This window comes from Eptesicus fuscus, chromosome 9, assembly GCF_027574615.1.
Source record: "Eptesicus fuscus isolate TK198812 chromosome 9, DD_ASM_mEF_20220401, whole genome shotgun sequence".
Lineage (NCBI taxonomy): Eukaryota > Metazoa > Chordata > Mammalia > Chiroptera > Vespertilionidae > Eptesicus > Eptesicus fuscus.
This window is the reverse complement of record NC_072481.1, coordinates 70,238,365-70,251,189: the sequence shown is the minus strand read 5'-3', so window position 1 is coordinate 70,251,189 and position 12,825 is coordinate 70,238,365. Positions and strand designations below refer to the sequence as shown.

Genomic DNA, 12,825 nt, shown 5'->3' with positions numbered 1-12,825 from the left:
CACTCGAGTGATGAACAAGAATTTATGAAGTGTTAGGTTTAATTCCACGCCTGTAAGAAAGGTCTATTAGTAACTGACTTTTTGTAATTCAATAGCATTCCTCTCTTTGCTGTAAGTGCCTGCTGGCTATCTTTTCCGAATGCACATTCTCAGAGGAGACCTGACATGTCTGTACAGGCTTCAAATTTCTCATGTGGAGAAAAAGAGTAGCTGACTAAGGTGGCTGGTTACCACAGCATTAGCTCACAAATTCTCTTTGATGGCAATGTTGATGATTGTATGGCTTTTCAGCGATGACATCAGCAGTGGTTGCTTCCCAGTCATGTTGAGGAGTGCAGTCCATAATAAAAGCTAAATTAATTTTACTGTAAAGAAACACCTTCCTAACATAGTTTCCTTATCGTTTTTGTGGAGTTGGGCCAGAAATGTGTACTTGACTTACTGTTATTAAACCATTTTCACATAAAATAACACATTTCACCAACACATCTGTGGTTAGCAACTCTTATCCTTAGTTGCCTGATTAAGAAGCTGAAGCTTACGGAGGATAAAAGCCAGACAATTAGCAGGTGGTAAAGTCAGGATTTTTGTACTTCAGAGTCATTTTTAAAAATCTGTCTTTTAAATTTTGCACGATGGTGCTTTGTGGCTTTGGATAATAGCTGCCATTTGTTGAATGCTTTGTGCCTTGCATATATGATTTTTTTTATTGTCACTTTAGTACTTAAGTAGATATTGTTATAATTATCTCCAGTTTATGGATGAGAAGTTTGGAGCTCGAACAGATTAAACACACTTTTGGCAAGCTCACTTGAAATTTTAGGTCATAATCTAGTCAGTTGCATTAATGTAGAGGCTACTAACGCCCAGATAATTGGAAAGTTTAAGTGGAATTACTACTCTAGTTGCACTAAATTTTACCTTGCTTTAAAATATATATATTTCAGAAAGTCAAGAAAAGAATGAACTTCTCCTTTTGGAGGGTGGGGTGGAAACTGGCAATCTATTGATATCCCATTTTGTTGGCACAATTTCAAAAGCTGTATTGGGTTGATAGTGTGAATATCTTAATATCACATAAAGAAACCGTGACCAAACTCCAGAGCCAGAGAGCCTGTTCTTTACCACAACTGTGGCAGATCTGGTTTCCACCTGTACACAAGTGCCAAGGGATGTCAACAGAATTGTCTTCTTTCCTAAGATAATGAGCCTCGCAAACAATGGAATGTGACGGAGGTAGACTGGTGAGGCTAAAGCCATTCTTAGAATCTCAATACATGGAGAGGCCACAGCTTTTGTGCTTGACTGCCTTTTGCTATCGTGTTGTGGAAAGCACTGAGCCAAGTGCTATTGCTTTGTTGGCTATTTTATTGTTGGCCTTCATTTTTCCAAAGCAAAAAAAAAAAAAAAAAAAATATTTGAACATTAGCTGCGAGTCTCAATGGAGTGTTGTTTCCTTTTTCTAGAATAGTGCTGCCAAGAGAACTTTCTGATGGATGGAAATGTTCTGTGTTGGTGCTGTGCAAGATAGCAGCTCGTGGCCACAGGTGGCTGTTATTGAGCACTTGACTTGAAATGTGTGAGCGAAACTGAACTTTCAGTTGAAGTTTAAACATAAATAGTCACATGCTGTTTTGGACGCAGCAATCCTAGAATGTCACTGAGAGGTCCTGGTTCTCCAAGGAAGCCCCAAATGCCAGCTGCCCCGCGTGAGGGTGGGGTGTTACTCATCAGTGGCTTGACTCCACCGGTGACTTCCTCTTCTGTACCCTGGACAGATTTGCGTCTCAGGGGAACCGCTCTCTTGCTTGTCCTTTCTTGAGCAGTGAGGTTCGCAGGGCTGACTTATAAAACACCTTTGGCAGCTGAGAGCATGCTGTTCTTGCCAGATTGAGAGAGAGAGAGCTCAGACCTTCCTTTCTGTGACGGTGACACAGAGCAATGCTGAGTGTGTGCAGCATTCGAACACAGACAGCTTTGAATTGCCAACTGAATTTACCTTCAGTTAAACTCTTCTGAGGAGGCACTGCTCACTGCACCCATTCTTCCTCTATCCCCTGCTGTAGTTGGAAGTTCCAGACTGTGGAGGGCAGAGTGGCAGGGAGCTGGAGCAGAGGTGGTGGTGGTGTGGAATTCACACAATGGAATTTCACTTACGCAAGTGCTCACGTGCGTGTGAGAGGTTAGAATGAGCTATTTCTCTGGTTAGATTTAGCTATTTCAGTGAAAAAAAAATCAAAGTGTAAGCTGTTTCATCAAGTAAATTGATGAGCTCAGGGTGAGGGAAGGAAAGGAATAAATGAGGGGTAGTGCTGGGAGCTCAGAGCTAATGGCACAAGCTTGTCTCCTCAGGCCACTGACCTCATTTGAGATAATACATCTCAGGAACTTGGCACAGCGGTGCTGATTATTTAGACTAGACTACACACACAGTATTAATGAAAAACATATAATTTGTACCAATAAAATCAACACCAAGCTTGTTCTTTATCATTTAGTCATTATATACTGAAAAGGTACTATGCAAAGTGCTGGGGCTACTGTGAAGGCTAAGACAAAATATGATTTCAATAATTGCAAAGTTCTTGAGGGTAAGTAATATACTAAACCACTACTGGCATGAGACGAACTGGATTAAAGCCCTGCCCCACCATTTTCCACTCATAAAAATAGAGGCAAGTTACTTGGTATTTATTAATTCTTAGTTTTCTCATATGCAAGGGGGTAATAATAATAACTGCCTCATGAGGACAGTAGGAAGACTACCAGAAATAACGTAGGTACAGCCCTTAGCCAATGCTCATACACAGAGAGTCCTCAACTGTGTGTTAGCTTATTTTAAAAATAATAGATGTTATTTATTTTATACAGTTTTTAGGTAAAATTTACATTAAATGTTTGACAAAGTGAATATACCTGTGTAATTCACACCCTATCAAGATATAGACCATTTTTATCACCCAGAAAGTTCCCTCATGTTCCTTCTCCATCAATTCTGGGCCAGGGGCAACCAGTTATGATTTTTTTCAACAAATATTAGTTTTGCCTTTTCTAGAATTTCAAACAAGTAGAATCCTACAGTGTGCATTCTTTGTGTGATTTATTTACTTTTGAATAGGCAGTATGTTCAATGGTTTGAACTTGAAAAGGTACAAAAAGGCAGGCAGTCAAGTCTCCTTCCCAGGCTGTCCCCTCGTCACCCAATCTTCCTCCGTTGGAGCAACCAATGTTATTAGTTTCCTGTGAGTCCATCCCACAGCTATCACATTCAGGGGTTTATACAAAGTGCTTTGAGAACTCAGGTTTGAAGGCTACCCAAAGAATCTGTGACAACCCAGCTGAAAAAGATACAAAGTCAGTTTTAAAGTAGCTGGAGTTCTTTTTAGACTCTGATTTCAAATGTCACATTGTGACCGTTTGCTCTTCTATGACATACGTAACCTTTAAGTCACATCTTGTTCAAGTTGTAGCATTCTATTAGTCTCATTCATTGACTAAACAAGTATGTATTGAACAACTATGGAAGTACAACTATGAACCAAAGAAAACCAAGTTCCAGGCTTTATGGAGGTGGTAGTCTAGCAGGGGAAACAAAAATTCACCAAAGGAGTCATACAAGTAGTGTCGGTGCAGTGTATGAGGAGGTTACCAGAGCACTCTGAAGGTGCTTCTCAGAGTTAGATATTAGCGCTGAGATCAGAAGAATGAGGGTTGAAGAGCTTCCCAGGCACAGAGCAAACAAAGCACATGCAAAAGCTCTGTGGAGAGAGGAAATTTTGAGGGATTGGAAGAGACCAGTGTGGCTGGAACAGGGACAGCAAGATGGAATGTGGCCTGAGTGTTACAGAATTTACCAGGTGACCGAAAAATGCACAGGAGTACCGGAGGCACAGGAAAAAAACCATTTATTTCCAGGCATTTCACATGTACCGGTACAGTGACTGAAGGTAGTCTGTTTCTCTCCAAATCCTGAGTCTCCCCAATATGGAGGAAGCTTTCCCTTTGTACCCCTTTGGTTTCTTTGTCCCCCAAATATGGATTATACTTCCGGACCTTTCGCGGGCTTTGCAAAAAGCCCATGTGCTGGGATGGGGGCAGTGGGACCACATCTCAAGGCCTGGCCTGGTGCCAGCACTGATAACTCCGTCTGGGGATGGTTTATGGCCTCTCTAAAATGGGAGTAGTATTTTGGGTAAACAGGTCTTGCAGGACCAGATAATTAAAGGGACAGTGACTAGATTCAGATTGCAAGCCCCCGCAAAAACGTCTCATTTTCCCTATCATGAGCAGTGAGAAGAAGTCGAGAGGTGGGCAAGGTACCTGACTGTGGTTAGTTAAGGGGTTTTGTCTCAGAGAATGGGAAGCTATTGAAGAGGTCTATGCTGGGAAATGACAGGGTCATGAAGCCTTACATAGCCCATGTGAAGAAGACATTAAAGAGGGGCAAGAAGCATGTGAATAAACCAATTAGATGACTAGATTAGTATTCCCTCTCCCCCCGAAGGTAGTTTAGATTAGGATGGTGATGGAAAAGATAGAAGATAACAAATTCAAGGAAAATTTGGGAGGCAAAATCAACAGGATTTTCTGATAGATGAAAAATAGGAGGGAAAGGTAGAATATCAAGATGTGTCTCAGATTTCTTATACAAGATGGGTTCAATTGCAATGAAATTAATTGAAATGAACTTCAAATGATGACATAGTTTAAAGTTATGGAAAAATTTGCCTCATAGAATTTCAAGCTTTTAAAATTTTAACTGGGTGGAACTTCCTATTTTTTGGTGTTTACCAATCTTGTTAAAAATATGGAGTTTTTCTTTTTTTTAAAAAATGTTTATTTATTACAGTGGAACCCCATCTGGAGATGATAAATTTAAGTTAGAAAATAATTTTGAGGTTTTTTTTTTTGGTGTGTGCTGATAATTACTATCATTTTGTCACTTCTAAATGTGTAATTATTGTTACAGGGCATTTTTTAAAATTAAAAAAAATAAATGTATCATTAAAGTAATTTAGATTGCCTTTATTGTTTTTCTTGCTTGTTTTTCCTGCGATTAGACCGGAATTAGTAGGTTGTTTCTACTAAGTACGTTCTTGTCTTCTAAGAATTTCCTGGTTGGTATTGGACGGCAGCCCGGCTGGACCTCACATGTTTGTGCCCAGGTCCTGCCCCCCTGCGGGGCTGCAGAAACCCAGCGAGTCGAGTGGACCGATGGCAGAGTGATTTGCAACCACAAGTGCCATTTACAAATTGATCCTTGTTTGTGACCGAGACCTAGGTCACCTCTCGGGGAGCTCGGGCGGCCTCTGGAAACCTGCGCATCTGCAGCGGCGCCGCGGCCCGGGAGGCCGGCGCGCGGACCGGGGGGCGGTGCGAGGCCCGCGGCCCCAAAGCGCGGGGTCGCTTCGGGCCCCGGCGGGGTGCGCCCGGTGCAGCTCTCACATGCAAGGGGGTGGTTCTAAGAGACGGAGGAAGTCAGCAATTTGTAGGACCGAGGGCTGGCGCTTTGAAAAGGGCGGAGGAGGGAGCGGGATTTCTCCGCCCCCGTTCCCGACGGTCCAATCGCTTCGGCTTCTCCTTTTCTCGGCCGGCCCGGCCCCTAACCTGCTCGAACCCTTTCTGCGGCAGAGGCGGCCCGGGCTCTTTAAGGGCCTGCCGCGCCTGCGCTCTGGGCTCTCCTGACGCGGCCGGGCCGGACCCCGGAGGCACCCGCGCGCCGGCAGGCTCGGGGTCGCGTCGTGGGGGCAGAGCCGGCGCCGGGAGGGGTGCGTGAGGGTCGGAGGCGCCCTTGAGCTCCCGAGTGCGCGCGGCGCCCCGGAGAGGGCGGGAGGGCGGCCCGCGGAGCTGGGAGCGGGGCCGAGGCGCGGGGACGCGGCGGCGCGGCTGCCGGCTGGATGGGAAGTTAATGTTTACCGCGGAGTCCACCCAACGTTTCCAAGGTGAGAGGTGCCCCGCCAGCCGGGCGGGCCGCGTGCCCGGGTTCCGCGGGGTGCACGGCGGCCCCCCCTCCTCCCCCCGAGCCGCGCGGTGGGGGGCCGTCCCCAAACTTGCGGCGCGAGCGGGGCGGGCGCGTCCGGCGCCGCCGGGGCCTAAGTTCCCTGTGGCCGCTGCGGCCCGGGACCTTCCTCCCTGGGGAGCCGGGGGAGAAATGCGCCCGTGGGAGGTGGAGGGACGGGGCAGCTTCGGGGCGCTTCCTCGAAAATCCCGTGTGTGTGTGTGTGTGTGTGTGTTGGGGGGTCCTGTCCCCGCACGCCCGCCCTTCAGGCAGAAGTCCATTCCCTCCGGGTGACCTGACGGGGCGAGACCGCCCGCGCCCCTAGCCAAGGGAGCGTCTGGTTTTGGCCTCCGGGATTCTGCGCGAGGCCGAGGGTCCGGGCAGGTGATGCGCAAGCCGGGTGGCTCCCGAGGATGCACCTGGGGAGCGGCTGCAGCCGTCACGGAATCACCTTCCGACGAGCGGGGCAAGCCCCAGCCTGACCGCAGGGTTTCCGGAAGGCTGGATTGTGGCGTCGGGGTTCGCCTCGAGTTGCTGTGATTTCTTTTGTGTCTTTTCGGTTGGCTTAGATCTGGCTCAGTTGACATCCTTTCACCCAAGAGTTAATCAGAACTTGTGGAATGGTTCCTTCGCTTTTCTCCCCTCCGTTGCTTTTTAGAGGCGATTTCGGAAAAGCAGCGTTTTCTTGCACAGATGGCTTTTCTTTGGGACACAGGGTAGAAGAATAAGCTCCTTTCTTTGCCGAAAAGAAAGAAATCCCAGTGCTTCACGAAGATCAAGAACAATTATCTGTTGGTAGGGTTTTACCTTAGTTCTGGGCTGATACGTTAATAGCTGTTTTTAATTGTGTTAGTTTTGCAGTTCACAAGAAGCTCCTTTTCTGTTCTAAAATACTAGCCTTTAGGTGTCTGAGAACTTCGTGCCAAAGAAATCTTAGAAAACTCATCGAAGTACGAGGTACAGAAAAAAGTGCACAGTCCTAAGTGTGCAGGGAAAGCATTTTTCCCCCAAGTGTACCATTACAGATTAAGAAACGAGAGCATTACTTGGTTGGGGTTCATATCCAGGGGTGGAATTGTTGGTTTGTGAGGTATGTGAATGATAAAACTTTAATATTAGGCACGGTTGAACATTTCCCCAAAGTGGTTGCACCAATTAGCAGGGAGTAATATTCCAGTTACCCCACACCCTTCCTGATGCTTGTCACTTTCTTAAAACTTTTGCTGTTCTGGGATATACCAGTGTGGTTTGATTTTGCATTTTCATGATGATTGTAGTTTGTGTGTGTGCGCGCGCGCGCGTGCGCGTGTGTATCTCCCATGAATTCTTTCTGGGATGGATATATATAGTTTATCTTTTCCATTCTGTATCTTGCCTCCTCACTCTTTTAATGGCTTTTTTTGGAGGAAATGGAAATTCTCAACTTTAATGAAGTATACTTAATCTTTTCCTTTATGATTACTACTTTTTGTACCCTATTTAAGAAATCTATGCCTAGACTAAGAATACGAAGATACTTTCCTGTGTTGCCTTATAGGAGTTTTCTTTTGTTTTACTTTTCATATTTAAAGTGTATAATCAATTTACAGTAAATTGCAGCTGGATTGTAAGGGGTCAGGGTCCACTTTTTACTTTGTGGGTATCTATTTGACCCAGCACCGTTTATACCATCCTTGCCCCTTTGCAATGTGTGGCACTTTTTTATTATCTGCTTGTTAATTTCTATAAATTTTGGAAATCAGAATTGAATCTGTATATCAACTTGGAAAGAATTGACATCTTAACAATATTGAGCTTTCCAATTTATGAAAATGGTATATTCCTCCATTTGGTTAGGTCTTTTAAATTTTTTCTCAGTAATGTTTTATTACAGAGGAAAAATCTTGCACATCTTTTGATATTTATTCTTAGGTACTTGATATTTTTTGAAGTTATTATAAATCATATTTAAAAACATTTGTGGCTGGTATATAGAAATAAAACAGATTTTTTTGGTGGGAGGACCTCTGGAAAAACAGTCTTTAATCTTCAAGTACACCTTGTATGTTCTAGTTTTCCAAGGTTTAACATTTTTTTAAATTTATATTTTATTTATTTATTTATTGTATCTCCAGTGTTTGGGACCAATTAAAGATTTATAGAGTGTTTAGTATATTGACAGTCACTGTGTTAAGCTCTGGGGAATACAATGCTGATTAAGATGCTACTCTGGCCTGGCTAGTGTGGCTCAGTGGTTGAGCGTTGAACTATGTACCAGGAGATTACAGTTCGATTCCCAGTCAGGGCACATGCCGGAGTTGCAGGCTCCATCCTCAGTAGTGGGTGTGCAGGAGGTAGCTGATCAATGATTCTCTTTCATCATTGATGTTTCTCTCTTCCTCTCCCTTCTGCTATGAAATCAATAATATATGTATATATATATATATATATTTAATATATATATATATTTATTTAAAAAATGCTGCTGCTCCCCTTAAGAAACTTAAGAGTCTAGGAGGAGATGTAGATATTCGAGAAAGACCTTTGTCCTCCACTAGGAAAAATGCTATGATAAAAATTGGTTTGACTGCATGCAAAGGGGGCATTTAAATTAAACGGGGGAGGTATAATATCCATCCAGCTTTTAGTGTTCTGAGAGCTAGGCAAAGGACGTGGTCTGTGGGTGGGAGCTACCATTCACTATACACACAGTAGTTCCCCTTATCCAAGGGAATACCTTCCGAGGCCTCCCCGTGGGAGCCTGAAACCATGGATAGTACTGGACCCTGTACACTATGTGCTATGTTTTCCCTGCACACGCATACCTTTTCCCTTAAAGGAAGCACTTTACGGCTTTCCATGGTTATATCTGAATTGCCAGCATCACTACTCTTGCACTTTGGGGTCATTATTAAATAAAATAAGGGTAACTTGAACACTGTGATACTTCCACAGTCGCTCTGATAACTGAGATGGATACTAAGTGACTAATGGTCTGGCTGTGTATACAGCGTGAATATACTGGACAAAGGGGTGATTCATGTCCTGGGAGAAATGGAGTGGACAGAGTGGGATGGTGCATGATTTCATCACACTATTCAGAACGGCGTGCAATTTAAAACTTATGAATTGTTTATTTCTGGAATTTTCCATTTAATATTTTCAGACTGTGGTTTATTGCAGGTAGGAGGATAAACTGTGGCAGGTGGATAAAGGGGAAGCACTATACTTCTGCTTAATCCCTTACCTTTCACCCTTGAGCATCACTTCTTGAGTCTGGAGTTTCTGTGTTTCTACAAATTAACTGTAATGAGAAGATGTGAATGGTGGAGTAGGGAAACTGGACGGTTTGTGTACAGACTTTAAATTACTAACCTACTCTTCAGCTCCATACATCTCCCCCACTGACTGTACAATTGGAGACTTCCAAGTGCTGAGCTTTACTGAGGTTCTGTTAGTGAGGCCAATCACTTATTGACAATATTTCCTTCTGCAGACCTGTAAGTTTAGCTTTCCCTCCTTTACTTAGTTACATATTCCTCCATCTCTTTTCTTGTCTCATGGATGCCATGTCCATGTCTTCTCTTACCTGATAATGTTAAATGTAGTTTAAGCTTTCTTTCCCTTGCATAGTTTGTTTTCTCCCAAGTTACCTCCCCCCCCCCATTTGATATAGTTTCAGCAGTAGAGGCCTTCCACAGAGGTCTATTAATTTTTTATTGTTTCTTCATAATTAAGCACGGTGACTTAAGGCTGTTTGGAAGCCCTGAGCTTATAAGTGGGGCTTACTGATTTAGAGATTTACTCTAATAATCTAGACCAGTGGTTCCCAACCTTTTTTTTGGCCATGTCCCACCTAAGCATCTCTAAAATCCTGATGCTCCCCCACCCCTGTGACATATAAGTCTTTAAAAAAGTGAGCTCCTATTCATGTGGAGGAAGCCTAAAAAGCCATTAACTTGGTCTAAACAAGCTTCCAAAGAACATCCATGAAAGAGAAAAATAAAAGAATGAAAGGACAGTTGAACTACTGAGGAAGAAATCACTAAGAAATTCTTAAAAAAATTAATAATATGAAGTGATATGAAAAAACAGCAAATAAAGTTACAAAACATATAATAGAGAACTGAAATGCATATATATGTCACAATATCCTATCTAATAAAGAGGGAATATGCTAATTGACCATCATGCCCTCACAAAGATGACGGCGCCCATAGCCAATAAGGAGGGAATATGCTAATTGACTGCCATGCCTTCAAAGATGGTGGCACCCAGTCTCCTCAGCCCCGCAAGAGCGGCAGGCGCGCGGCATGGCCAGGCCCGCCCCCAGGCGGCTCTGGCCGCGCCGTGTACCTGCCTCCGGAGTCCCCCAGTCTCCTCAGCCCCCCAGCCGTCCAGGGCTGCCCGAGGCTCAGGTAACCAGGGCAGGCTGAGGCTTGCGCTGCTGGCAGTGGCAGCAACAGAGGTGTGATGGGGGTGTTGCCTTCCCTTGATCGCCGGGTTGCCTCCTGCCCCTGAGATTCTCCCGGACTGTGAGAGGGGGCAGGCCGGGCTGAGGGACCCCCCTCCAGTGCATGAATTTTCATGCACCAGGCCTCTAGTATATATACTGTATATGAGGCCCCTAGAACCATAACATGCAAAACATTCACTGTTAATAACTCATTCTCGAATTGCCCCCCTTAAAAGTCAAATTGCCCCCCTGTGGGGCATGTGCCCCACGTTGGGAACCACTCATCTAGACTCTAAAAAGTGGTTCTGAACTTTGGCTGCACATTACGGGGAGCTTTAAAACATGTATATGCATACACGTACACATGCTACTGCTAGACCAAATTCTTTAGACTTTCTGGGGGGTTGGACCCAGATAACAATAATTTTTAAAATATTAGGTGAAATTGCATACAGTAAAATAAACAGATTTTAAGTGTATAGTTTGACGATAAAAAGCATTGTGAAAACCCTAGAACAGGCATGTCAAACTTAAAGGCTAACTTGGGCCAAATAAACAAGGTTTAAGTTTGTGGGCTGCAAAAAAACAAAAGCTTTAATTTTCATAGAAATGTAGGTTTATTTTGATAGAGACATGCTGAATACAAAGGGCTGAAATAAATGAGTAATCGTTAATGAGTATTCGTTGTGGGCTGCAAGTTTGACATGCTTGCCACAGAAAATTCCTTCATACTCCTTTCTTCTATATTCCCCACTCCCTGCTCAGAGGCAGCTGCTGTTTTCTGATTTCTGTTGCCATAGTCATAGATTAGCATCCATATTTTCTAAAGCTGCCCATTGTGTGGCTAAGATTGAAACCATTGGTTGGGCGGACTCTTTGAGGCTACCTCCAGGGTCTCTGTGTTTCTTTTTTCTCCGTCAGATTTCCCAGAGCATATCTTCCCGTTTTCTGCTCGGAGGGCAGAGTTCTGGTTCCAGTGATCTGGGAACTCATGAAGAGAGGGCTGGGTACTGAGTCATAGAGCACTTAGTATATAGGATCACATAATTTGCTTCTTCTTGTTAGGATACCTATGTGTGTTCCACCATGTATGGGTTACCTTCTTAAGAGAATAAATCTCCAATCAGCTGACACATTGAGGGTGGGCTAGGCAGCAACTTGGAGGAAGGAGGGGGTGTAGGTTTCTAAAATGTTTAAAAGCCTTTACCTGGTCCTTTCTTACTTTAGTCTTCCCTTCCTCTCTTTGTTCTGGTCGTCCCTAGGCCTTTTGAGGATTCTGTAGTGTAAACTGGGTTTGTTCTTCGTTGTTAGCACTGCTGACTCATTTGGCTGTATTTGACTACTCAGTTACCACTCATCCATTTTCCTCCCACCTTCCAAAATTGTGGTTCTCTTGTCTCTTTTTCCATTCTCTCTGACCTTATGGTTTGTGTTCTAAAAACAGAACAAAAGAACAAGAAAAATTTTTCTTTATCCTTGTTTTAGTAGAGTTTGGGAAGGTAGCAAAATTAGATGTGTGTATCAATCTGCTATCTTAACCTAGAAGTCCATCGTCTGCTTTCCATTATTCAAAAATGTGTTGTCATTATCTTCTGCTGTTGTCTCCTCCTTGAGGAGTTATAGCTTTTACATCTCTTTACTATTATCTAAATAGCATGTCAGGAGGGAGAGCACCAAAGTATTGGATCAAACTCATTTCTCTAGAAGTCCTAAAACTCCTTTGAGGAGTACTCATTGTCCCACAGTCTTAAAATCTCAGGATTAGAAATGATTTTAAAGATGTCAGTCTATTGAGCTATGTGGTACTTTCTGTAGTGGGAAACCCATGGCAAAGAGAGGAGTAACTACAGACACTGATTGGGCTGTGGATCTCTGTGTAATACTGTGTTTCCTAAGGGTCTGAAAATCCAAAGGTGCATTAAACATTTAGTATTGAATGAATAAATCATAGTCTTACATATTTGTAACATGTAAAAATTATTTTTAAAAAAGCATGTGCTTTTTGTCATTTTAGTCAATAATACTTAAATCCAACTATGGTCATAGGAGAAGGAAATACTCAGAATTTTTTATTTTTATTTTGAAAAAAAGATTCTACACCAACAAAAATGGAAAACTATTGCTAAAGATAAAGTTGTAGGGATCTTAGTTTATAGTTAACATAAATAAATTCATTAGAACCACCCATTAAAGCCTCTGTGGTAAGCTCCTCTAATGGCTTTGTTATTCTTTTTACTCTTGCTTTAAAACACTTACTAAGGCAGTAGGTTTCCAAATACTCCTTGAGACAGGGTTTTTACCGTAAAGTTCATGATGAAAATATTATTCTCAATATAATTTGTTTTCTCTTAGGCTAACTTTATAAAATTTAATGTATTTACCTTTAAATTAT

At 43.2% G+C, this 12,825-nt stretch overlaps 1 protein-coding gene across 3 annotated transcripts in view; it reads left to right on the top strand.

Moving 5' to 3' along the window:
- The first annotated feature begins 5,644 nt into the window (after positions 1–5,644).
- Positions 5,645–12,825, top strand: part of EVI5 (ecotropic viral integration site 5) — a 184,877-nt gene continuing 177,696 nt past the window's right edge. For all 3 annotated transcript variants that reach the window (XM_054721359.1, XM_054721358.1, XM_054721360.1), the window contains exon 1: positions 5,645–5,942. The gene's annotated coding sequence lies outside the window, so the exon portion shown is untranslated. The remainder of the gene's footprint in view (positions 5,943–12,825) is intronic.